Genomic DNA, 12,498 nt, shown 5'->3' with positions numbered 1-12,498 from the left:
TTAGGTGGCACAGTGGATAAGAGCACCAGCCCTAGAGTCAGGAGTACCTGAGTTCAAATCCAGTCTCAGACACTTAATAATTACCTAGCTGTATGGCCTTGGGCAATAACCCCATTTGCCTTACAAAAAAAAAAAAAAAACTAGGCATAAAGAAAGCTGAAAACTACATAGCTGGAATTACAAGGATGAATGTTCTCTATCATATGAAATGTGGACAATTTTGTTGTGAGGTCATTTTTCTGGCATTTCTGACTCTTCACAACCCCATTTGAGATTGTTTGGGGCAAAGATACTGGAATGGTTTGCCATTTCTTTCTCCAGCTCATTTTATAGATGAGGTAACTGAGGCAAAAAGGATTTAAGTACTCAGTGTCATAGAGCTAATAAGTGTCTGAAGTCAGATATGAACTCAGAGAGGTGGATCCTTCTGAATTACTATTTTTTTTAAACAAAGCAATTGGGGTTAAATGTCTTGCCCAGGATCGTCAAGTATCTGAGGTCCAATTTGTACTCAGGTCCTCCTGACTCCAACTAGCTGTCCTGAAATGATCTTTCTGACTTCAGACCTGGATATTCTATTCACTAGCACATAGCTGCCTAGGGTTGATAATCACAAACTGACAAAGGCCATGAGAAAACCTGCTTTTGAGGCTGAATTTAAGGGACATTCAAAGACTGTTAAAAATATGATGTTAACTGTTGACTAATGTCATGTTCTAAGTCTATATTGCCCAAATGCTGAATCAGATTGGGGAAGGAGACCCTCCTAAAGATCTACTAGATCAAGTTCTGTGAACACCTCAGTTTGAGACCCCGACTGATGAAGTAAAAAAAAAAAAGATTTGAATATGCAATGTGCTTATGTGAAAGCCTATACCTGATCTTATGCAGAGAGGTCCTATTTGTTTTAAGACAAAGGTCTTAAACTAGGAGGAACTAGCTAGATTGTATAGATGACTCTGACCCTGATTTCCTAGTTACTCCGATCCTTTTTTTCAATGCCTCTCTAATGGAGTTCCCACTTTCTGATCTATCTCCTAAATTAGAAGGATGAAATTACACAGCAAGGTAACTAGGTGACTCCTCTTCTTGAGTTCAAATCTGACCTCAGACAATTACAATTACTAGATGTGTAACCTTGAGCAACCCTATTTGCCTCAGTTTCCTCATGTATAAAATGAACTGGAAAAGAAAATTGCAAACTAATCCAGTTTCTTTGCCCCTACAAAAAACAACCCAAATGGGGTCTATAAAGAGTAGAACACAACTGAACAACAACAACAACAAAGAGCATGATCTAATGTAAAGAACACTGGATTTGGAATCAGAAGACTTGAGTTAAAATACCAGTTCTACTTATTACCTAAGTAAACTTGAATTTTTCTGGATCTCAATTTCAGTACTGATAGAGTTCAGGGATTGGATTAGATGAGGATTTCCTTTTCAACTCTTTTGATCTTGCCTTTTAAAGTGACACCACAAAATTTCTAAATAAAAACTAAATTTAAGTACTTTGTATATGTTATTTCATTTAAGCCTGACTTCTTCAAGTTTATATACCATTTCCACATTTTAAAAATGAAAAGAATGAGTTCCAGAGGGTTTAAAGGTTTGGTCATGAAGTTAGTAAATGTCAGTGGAGGGAGTTTTAAACCCAGATCTTCTGACACCAGACCTAGCACCCTATACATTATGCCATACTATTTCTTAATGGTCTTTATCTAATAATTCCCAGTCCTTTCAATGTAGATTTTTTTCTATCTTCATCAATTTGATGGGTGTGAAGTGATTATTGGAATAGTATTCATATTCTTTCACCACTTAACTATTGGGGGAATAGATTTTAGGCACAGATTACTGTTAATCTCCATTAGATTTTACATGTCAGACTTTTATCAGAGATGCAAGATATACAGAAACATTCCCAATCTATATCTTTCCTTCTTATTCTCATATGCTCATAAAAAAAAGCTTTTTTTAAAATCTTACATAAGATTATCAACTTTATCTTTTTTATTTCCTATCATATGTCTAACTATAAATTTTTCCCCCAGCTACGGTCGTGAAGGATATAACCTTCCTTTCTCTAATGTTTTTATGGTATGACTTCATATGTTTAGATTATCTTTTATAATTTATTGTTCCATGATATAAGATTGCTCATTTAGTTAATATTTATCTGTCAACCTACTGTTCAATTTTACTAGCAGATCTTGTCCCATTTTTAAAAAAATCATAAAGGTAATATAACTTCACTGTGTTTTTTCCTTGTCATACCACATCTGGGATACTGTATTCAATTCTAGGTATTGCATTTTAGTAAAGATATTGAGAAAGAGACAGCTCTCTAAATTTAAGACTTGTAGAACAGTTACTAATCTGCTTACTGGAAGTTCTAATATCAAAAAAGTCATAGATTTGAACAAAAATTTAAAAAAAATTAGCTGAGGAGTATAGACAGGGCTACTATGATAATGAAGGCACTAGAGAGAGACCATGAAGAACTCTTGCAAGACCAGATTCAAAAACTAGGGCTGGAATAGGGTCTGGAGAAAAGAAGATTCAGGGGACAGACACATGGTCACTTTCAAGTTCTTGCAATGTTCTCATATGGAAAAAAGATTAAACTCTTCCTAACTCTAGAGGGAAGAATTATAAGCAACAGGTTAAAGTAGAAAAGAAATCATTTTAATTTCTTCACAATGATATGAAGATTTTTAACTTATCACAGGCATCCAAAAGTATAATGGACTAAAACTCAGGAGATTTTAAGTCCCAATTGGATGTCTTCGAGGAAAGGCTAGATGATAGCCATAGTGGGAATTCTTTATAGTGAGGATAACTTCCCTCTCTCTGACTTGGACCCAGAGCCTGAAAGTCCAGTAGAGCTAGATTAGTTTGTGTAACCTGGTGAGAAGTTGCATCTTACTCCTGTGACTTTTCACTTCAGTTCTTTTTTCCTTTGTGCTCTGCAAGGGGTAAAGCTTCAGTTGTTAGGTTGGGCAGTTTGTTTTTAGATTCTCCTGGAGATGGATTATTCACTGCTAACAGGAATTGGCACCCTCTGGGCATTGGTATTTGCCAGGCATATAGATTTCCCGGCTTTTCAGAAACTGCCCTGGAGATAGCATCATCACAGAGAAAGGATGAGGAAGAGGAGATGAGAATATAAACAGAACAAAGACAGATTTGTCTGAGGGAAGAGCTAACACTACAATATAGAGAGTGGGGGTAAGGGAGAAGGAAATATCCAGTTGAATATATTTGTTTTTGTTGTTCAGTTACATCTGACTCTTTGTGATTCCATTTGAGGTTTTGTTGGAAAAGATGCTGAAGTGGTTTGTCATTTCCTTCTCCAGCTCATTTTTTACATATGAGTAAACTGAGACAAACAGGGATGAGTGACTTGCTGAGGTCACACAACTGGTAAGTATCTAAGGTTTGATATGAACTCACAAAGATGAGTGTTCTTGACTCCAGACCAGGCATCTGGCTGCCCCTGGATATGTTTAAATGATGTTTAAATGTAATATTTAATTAGATAAATATCTAATAAGAATTTTCCTATGAACCAGACATGGTATAATGTGTTGGAGTGAATACCAATTTTAATCTTGCCCTCAAGGATCTTATAATCTTCTAGGAAGAGGAGGGGAAGGGAAGTTGAGAAGAAATATGTCTTGAATACAAATAGGCACACTCCAAAGTAGAGTGTGATAGGACATCAGAGATTACACATTTTCCAGATGAGGAAACTCAGAAGTAAAGTAATATCAGGTAATAACAAGTGGGATTTGAATACAGGTTATAAAGTGGGATCCAATATTGAAATTTTAGGAGGAAAAGAATACTTTCAACTGGGAGAATTCAGAGAAAATAAAGCATCTGAGCTGCAGCTTGAAAGAAAAGCAGAGATCAGAAAGAGTTAAATTACTGGTATGGAGAAAACCTGTGAAAAATGCGCTGAGTTGAGAAAAGACAGGATAAGAACCTATTAGTAGTTAAATTTAACTAAAATGTAAACTTCTTGAGTGGAAGTAGTGTGAATAAGGAAAGAAGGATGAGTTGGGTTCAGTTTGTAAAGACCCTTAAATATCAGACTAAAGAGTTTGTATTTTAATCCTCCAAACAAAGAGGCACCAATGAAGGTTTTAGAGTGAAGAATGACAGTGATCACTTTTACTACATTATTTTCTATTTTAAAATCAATGTTGGTTCGTTCTGGATAACTAACTAGAAATATGGAAATCATACTAAAAACTACTGGTAAAACTCCACATTTTTGGTAAATAAGTCCCAGATTTCATCTCCTTAGTGGTTCCATCTCTTTCCTCCCTCAAGTTCCTCCTTTCCTTCCATTTCTAACTCCACCTCCAGGCAACCTGATGCCATTTTCTGACATTTTTTTTTAAACACCATTTTTTTAAAGACCTTTTCACGTATATTGATTTTCTCTTGACAACATCCCCTCAGTTATTCTATGGAATAAACTCTATCTCATGAGCCACTAAAAATTTGTTTATTTTCACTACTTAGTCAAAAGTTAGTATAATTAGTCCAAAGCAAAGTCATTTAATGACATAATATAGTAAGAAAAAGTAGCAATAGAGCATTTCCTCCATTTCTTCATGTTTTCCCACAAACACATATTAATGTGAGTAGACTTCTAAGGAACACAGGTGAAGGGTCACACACAGAGCAATATTCATGAACTGAGCACATTTGTGAAATAGACACACACAGAGAACATATTTAACTAGGTCATATGTGCAAAGGACACATATGAAAGGAACATGTGTAACCAAGATAGGTATATGGAAGTAAATTCAAGCCTCTGAATTCTCTGGACAAGGCCACTGGCATCTTGTGGTAATGTCATATGTTTCTTCTGGGGTTCTCCTTGTGGAATTTATGTGGTGGATAGTCTCGTGCCATCTGATTTCTAGCTTATTATTGGGCAGTGCTCCTCTGGTCATGCATATGGTCCATTTCAGGTGTGGATCCACCAAGCATGTATTTACAGAGATTCTCTCTCTGATTACAACTTCTGTTTCCAAATTGGAATACTTAAATGAGGCATCATCCCATCTCTCTAATTATCTATAATTAATACAGACTCAGAGCCATAAGTTTTAGGACAGCTCAATGGCATAGTGTGGAGAGAGTGCTGGGCCTGGAGTCAGGAAGATTCATCTTCCAAAGTTCAAAGGTGTCCTCAGGCATTTACTAGTAGTGTGACCCTGAACAAATCACTTAATCCCATTTGCCTCATCTGTAAAATGAGCTGGAAGAGGAAATGACAAGTCACACCAATATCTTTACCAAAATAAATAAATGAGCATAAGTAGCTTTACTAAAAAACTACAAATGGAGTTGCAGAGTCAAACATGACTGAACAACATAAACTTCATCTCTTTCAGGAAGATAAAACCCTCTAAACAACCAGATGAGGGGAAATTTTTCAGTTATTTTTTCTCCCTGTGAGTGTAATTTCTTTCTATAAAATTTTTTTTCCCCCTCTAGGATTCTTTATCTTTTGAAATACAAAAGAGTCAATCAGTTAAGCAGTTTCATAGGCATTTAGTCCATCTTTGAGGTTACTGTGTCTGAAACTAAAACATAATCATTTGTTTCAGAAAACTATGTGATTTAGGATTCAAAATTCCTTGTAATTTCTGCTTATTTCCTTTTAGGGAATCCTATTCCCCTAAATATATTCCAGGAGAAAGGGGAACTCAGCCAGAGAAATCTCACAAGATTTGGGTTACATGTAGTTACATGATAGAAAGATAATAAGGCAGAAATAAATGGGAACCAGAGCTAAAGAGAGATAAATGATTGATAGAACAGATAGATGGATAGATATAGATAGGCAGATGATAAATTTTACATTCCTCAGTTTTCCCTCTATATGAGATTTTTTTGATCTCTCAAACAAATGTAAGGCAAGAAACAAACACCTTTAGAAAGAGTCAAATCAAGATCCAAATCTTACTTTTATTATGTATGGTATGTTTAGCCTGCAATAAGCCTTCTAGGCTTTGAATTGCCCTATACATTCAAAACAGACCTTAGGTGTTTCTTTTAACCAAATTTTATCTCAATAAACATGTAAAATAGAAGAAAGAAAGCAAACCTCTCTTCCCCTGCCCCCTATAGTAAAGGACCACTGGCAGTCAACAATTATAGAAATGCTAATAAGATCGGATGCTCCCCTATAGTCACCAATCCTGGTCAATTATTTTTCAATTCCACCCCATTATGTACTATATGTATATTAAACATTTGCAATGGGCACATTACGCATATTATACATAATAAAAATATGCTCAGGAGTCAAAGAACCCCATACAAATACAAATCAGATGGAGGCTGTGTGATTACTATTTATGGGGTGGGGAGGGGAAGTGATGTAGACAAAATTCATGCTTTGGTTTGGGTTTAAATCATTTGACCGAAGTATTTTTTCCAGCTTTAAGTCTATGTATGAAGTAGTCCAGGTTCTGGAATCCTCTGGGACTGGCCCTGAACTCAAATGACCAGTTTCAACCTCAGTTGACAGTCATCTTGAGAGAAAATCCTGCAAAAAATGGAACCTAGAATAGAATAAGGGAGAGAAAGGAATTTGGAGTCATAAAGTTTAGGTTCTTTTCCAACTTTGTGACTTAATAGTTATTTAAAGCCTAGGCAAATTATCTCCTCTTGCTGGGTCTCAGTTTCCACATCTACAAAATGGGGTATGTGAAAGGGGGTAGGGGAGGGGGATCTATGGTCTTTTTCAGCTCTAAATTTCAAAACTCCAGAGGGTTAAACTCAGCCTTCTTCACTATTTGGACAGGGTTCAGGGGTCTTATGCCATTCAGACTTGGGGACTCTCGCACAGAATGATCAGGAAATCCTCAAGAGGCCAGGTCCCTGGACAGTTCCCAAGGACTAAGTAAGGTCATTGCTGCTTTCTCCTCCGTTATTTAAGGGCAGGAAGTCCAGGCACACACACACACTTCTTGGCCCTCTGGGGAAGCCTAGCCCAAATTGTATTTGTGCCACAATTTTTTTTTGTTGTTATTGCTTAAAACTTGGTGGGAAAAAAAACAAAACCGAAGGTCTGCTGAGCCTGCCCCTTGGCTGCACTTCCACCTCCTGGTGAGGTCAGAGCCCAGCCTCCTTTGGTGGTGTTGAGAAAGCCAAAATGAACAGATCTCTGCATTGGGGAAGGCATGCTCAACTCATTCCCACTAGATGGCGATTAAGGACCGAGGGTTTTCAGGCCAATGCTTTGCAAAAATTCTAAATTCAGCCCTCCTGCCTAACACAGAAAACCCAGGATCCCAAGGACTACAAGGGGCTTCCAGAGGGTCCACAGAAAGAAAGTGATGACTCCCAGGCCTCCTGAAGTTGTTGGGGTTTTTTCTTTTAGTGTTGGGAAAAGAGGCCTGTGTGAGTGATCGGTGGGCATGTGAAGAAGAGAAAAGACTTAGGAGGGTATGGAACTGGTAGAGCTAAGGAATTATATGACAGGTTTTTCCAAGGGAAAGTGAAGTTACATTTTATGCCTTTTACTTTCCTTTCATTCTTGCCAGGGGAAGGGGGAAGAGGGAAAATGATTATTTCCCCACGTCTAGCAGAGAAAGTTCTCCAGAACCAGCTCTCTTTGTATTTGTATTTCTGCTTCTCGACCATCTATTTGATTTCTAGGCCTATAAGAAATTTTTCCCAAATAGATCTGACTTGTGATGTATATCAAAACTGACAGGAGTCTCAAGTTTAGGTGTGGCCCATGGCAGGGGTCTCTCCAAGCTGGGGAGACTTGTTGTTAGCTATAGTTTATGTGTAGACCTTACTCCCTAGCCAAGGGATCCCAAAGGAGCTGTGTTCAACATAGTTCTGGATCAGTTCTGGAGGGAGGGCTCAGTGGCCAAGGGAATCAGACTTGCCTCTCTCTGGCTCTGCCCCAAACTAGCAAGTGAATGTAGGAATCTCTAATAGTTAAGTATGGCTCATATACAGAGTCTCTCTGAAACTGGGTAGTAGAGTCTCTTCTAGAAAAGGTATTATATGGGCATGATAATACAGCTATTTATTTCCTGCATCTCAGTAGAGGTGTAAAATGCAAAAGAAAAAGGCCTACCTTAACAAATTCAGAAAATATAAAATTGCTTATAGCATTCATTTTTTTCCTCCCAAAACTTAAAAACCTTTTGTTGGACTGTCAAACAGATCTTTCACATTCATCTAGGACTTGTACTATCTTATAAAGCTGATAAAGTCCCTGTCTCCCAGCCAGTCAGCACATGGCTTTCTTTAGTCCTTCAACTATGAGATGAATGACCTAGGTGGTGATGTTCATCTCTTTTCTAAAGAGTGCTGTTAAAGAGATCTCCTCCCACTGTGCAGCTGGCACAGGATGCAGAAACTCTCAGATTCACAAGGTAAATTGCCAAGGCTGGAAACATTCATATCTCAAGATCTCTGGTTGATGACTTGTGTTCAGGAGAGGTAATAAAAAGATAAAGGAACATAGGCAGGGACTTGAGGTCCCATCTCAGAGCCATTGGGTAAGTACAAGTTCCTGCTGCCAAGGAAGCATTGTCATTGATGTGGAGACAAAGGGACAGAAAACCCTCTCCCTCTGGATGGAAGTCCTAGGGAAAGAAAATTCTGAAAAATAACCCCAGAAAGGAAGGGCCCCAAAAGAGACTAAACTGTTTCTAAAAACTCTCATAGACTACAGAGAATTCAGCTCCTCCAAACAAGAGTACATTCTCCTCACACACAATGATTAGTTATCTTCATGGCAGCCCTAATCACAGGGAACCAGTCAGGTTTCACAATGTTGTCCTACCACGGCATACCTTTTTTAGAAATTTGCATTTTGGTTTTTAATTTTACATTTTAATTTTTTATTTTTAATTTAATTTAATTATTTATCTTTTAATTTTTATTTAATTATTAGGTAATTTAAATTTACATTTGGCTTTTAAAAAGTCAGATTTGTCATCTTTCCCAACTTCAAACTAGGAGAGGAGAATGTTGGGGGAAGAAAAGAGGAAGTTTTCTGGAAAGGTTGAGATTTATGGGAAAACAGCAGCAGTGCCCAGTCTATGTGTTTCTTTGCTGGTTTTGAGGGTTGTAGTGGGAGAGGAAGAGTTGAAGGGAACTTCCCTATACTCCTAATATGACTGTGGGCCAAAGCCAGGTGCACTGTCCTAGGATGGATGCTTCACTGCACACTAGCTAGGGCTGCTTCTTCCTGCTGGGGGAGGGGGGAGATCCAAAGTTAGGGTTGTGGATCTGAGTCACTTGTAGCCTGATCTTTTTTCTTCCCCTCGGCTTCCCATTAAAGGAATTTGCCTTAAAAAGAATTTGTCAAATCTCCCTCTTCTCTTTACCTAGGTAAGCAACTAGGGATATGGGATATTACATATATTGTCAAACAAGATCTGTGTTTTGATTGATTTTCTCAAATGCATTTTCTCTTTCTTTTTTAATCTCACATACCAATCAAACTACCAAAAGATTACTTTAGAGAGCTAAAAAATATAACAAAATCCATCTGGAGGAACAAAAGGTCAAGGTTCTCAAAGGAAATGATGAAAAAATGTAGGAAAGCAGAAGGTCTAACAATACCAGATCTCAGACTATACTGCAAAATAGTAATAATAGAAACTTGCTAAAAGATAGAAAAGTCAATCAGTGGAACAAATTAGGTACACAACATACAGAAGCAAACATAGTACCATAGTATTCAGTAAACCCAAAAATTCTCAATTACTGAGGTAAGAGCTTGCTATTTTATAAGAACTGCTGGGAAAATTAGAACACAGTCTAGCAGAAATTAAGTTTAGAGCAAGATCTCATACCATCTACCATAACAAGTTCCAAATAGATACATGACCTCAATATAAAAGGTCACACAGTGAACAAATACAAGCAAGAAAGAAAATGCTTTTCTCAATATGATTAAGGAAAAGTTCATGTTCAGACAAAGGATAGAGAGAATCATTAAAAAATATGACAGGTTCTGATACATTAAACTTAAAAGGGTTTAGGGTTTTTTGTTCATTTGTTGTTATTGTTTTGCAAAAAGTCAATGCAATTGAAATTAGAAAGGAAATATTTAACTGGGAAAGAGAATACTTGCAACAAGTATCTCTGATAAAGGTCTGAGATATAAAATATATAAGGAACTGATTCAAATATATATCATTTCCCAAAAGTCTTGGTATAATTTTAAGTTATAAAAGTTTAAAACTTCACTCATACTGTTGGGACATGTTTATTTCAAAATAACAACTATTCCACAATAGATAAATGTTCAAAAGATATGATCTAACAATTTTCAAAGAAAGTCAATATCAGGAACCATATGAAAGAATGCTCCAAATCACTATTAATTAGAGAAATCCAAATTCAAACAACTTTGAGATTCATTCCCTACCTGAGGAAACTGAGGTAGATGGAGCTTAAGTGACCTGCCCACAAGTCACAAAACTAGTGTCTGAGGTCACATTTGAAATTGTACCTTCTTGATTCCAAGTCTAACTTCTATCCACTGTATCACTTATGTGTCTAAACTAAACTAAACTAAAATTTTTATGCCATTTATTTTTGGGTTTGTTTTCACAAAAAAAAATAGAAAAAGAACCTATCATTTGAAGAATAGTTGAATAAATTATGGAATATGAATGTAATTGAATATTATTGAGCTATAAGAATTATAAAAGGAATGGTTTCAGAGAAAACTGAGATGTTTGAACTAATTCAGAGTAAAATGAGCAGAACCAGAAGAATATTTAAACAATAATAATATTTTTAAATAATATAGCTTGGAAAGACTTGCCAGTACAGTAAGTACATTACAGTACAATGACCAGTTTGTAGAACACTAACAAGGATACATGCTGTCTACTTCCTGACAGAAGGGTAAAAGATTCAAGGTTAGAATGAGACACATTTTTGGACAGGATAAATATGTAGATATGTTATACTTGACAGTGCTTACTTGTTGCAAGTAGTGTGTTTTTCTTTTACATTTTTGGGGGAGGGGGTATTCAACAATTGGGGGAAGGAGGGAGCTAGAAATATTATTGCCAAAAAAACAATTAAAAAGGTAATAGAAGCATTTTTTGAAATTCTGAAAGGCTATCTGTGTAGCAGAATCAAGGTAGAGGATATTCAGAAATGAAGGTGACCTAAACACAAAAGATATAGATTAAAATGATTTTTTTAAAAGCTAAATATGCATCTATGAAAGGTTCCATTATCTTTTTTTTTTTAGATTTTTGCAGGCAATGGGGTTAAATGGCTTGCTGAAGGCCACACAGCTAGGTAATTATTAAGTGTCTGAGTCCAGATGTGAACTCAGGTACTCCTGATTGCAGGGCCGGTGCTCTATCCACTGCACCACCTAGCCGCCCCTAAGATTCCATGTTTTTTGAAATTGTTTCAGTTGTTTCAGTCATGTCTGACTGTTTTTATGATCTGAGTTTTCTTGGCAAAGATACTGAAGTGGTTTACCACTTCCTTCTCCTCATTTTACAGATAAGGAAACTGAGAGAAACAGGGTGAAGTGAGTTGCCCAGGGTCACACAGCTAGGAAATGTCTGAATTCAGATTTGAACTCAGGAAGATGAGTTTTCCTGGTTCCAGGCCTGACATTCTATCCTTTGTACTACCCAAATGCTCCATCTTTTGAGATATCTTAAAATAGTAAATATATATGTATATATATATATATATATGAATGTATGTATGTATATATACATATATATGTATGTGTGTGTATTTAAATTTAAGATTTCTTGAGAAGATATCTAAATTGCATCCTTAAAGAGAAAAAGCACTGAGAAGTCCTCATAGTTTCCATTTTCTTCATTTTGTAAATGAGGGGGTTGGACTAGATGCCTTATTAGGCTCCCTTCCAACCCTTAAGAGTCTGTGATTCTAAATATAGTTAACTAACCATAAATACAAGAGACACCATGGTCCAGTGGATAAACAGGTAGGCTTTAAGACAAGAACACTGGAGTTCAAGACCTGCTTCTGGCACAGACTGTCTATGCAGCCCTTAGCAAATTTTTATATCTATTTATCCATCAATTATTTACTTGCTTGTTTATTTATTTGGCCATTTGTTTATTTTATTTCTTTAATTATTTCATTAGGAAACAATGAAAAGACTAACAGACTGCCTTCTGTGGGGATGGGGAGAGGGAAGCAAGATTAGGGGAAAAATTGTAAAATTCAAAAATAAACAAATAAATTTAATTATTTCAGTGCTCTAGGCCAGTGATATCGAATTCATAATGAAACAGAGACCACATTAACTTGGAAAAGCCACATATTAACATTCTCTATGTTTTGTTTCCATTAATTTTGTTAAATATTTCCCAATTACATTTTAATATATCACACTTGGGAGTATCCCTAGAAGGCCTCCTTTTTGATAGCTGTGCTCTAATTAACTTTCAGATACTCTAAACTGCAAAGTTGCTGACC

At 36.4% G+C, this 12,498-nt stretch overlaps 1 long non-coding RNA gene across 1 annotated transcript in view; it reads left to right on the top strand.

Moving 5' to 3' along the window:
* LOC141505472 (uncharacterized) overlaps positions 1-12,498 on the top strand; it is a 47,598-nt gene that overhangs the window by 2,473 nt on the left and 32,627 nt on the right. The gene's annotated exons all lie outside the window — the stretch shown is intronic.

The sequence above is a fragment of the Macrotis lagotis genome, chromosome 1 (genome assembly GCF_037893015.1).
Source record: "Macrotis lagotis isolate mMagLag1 chromosome 1, bilby.v1.9.chrom.fasta, whole genome shotgun sequence".
NCBI classification, from domain to species: domain Eukaryota; kingdom Metazoa; phylum Chordata; class Mammalia; order Peramelemorphia; family Peramelidae; genus Macrotis; species Macrotis lagotis.
Note: the sequence above shows the minus strand (reverse complement) of the source record. Positions and strands in the feature narration are given on the sequence as shown.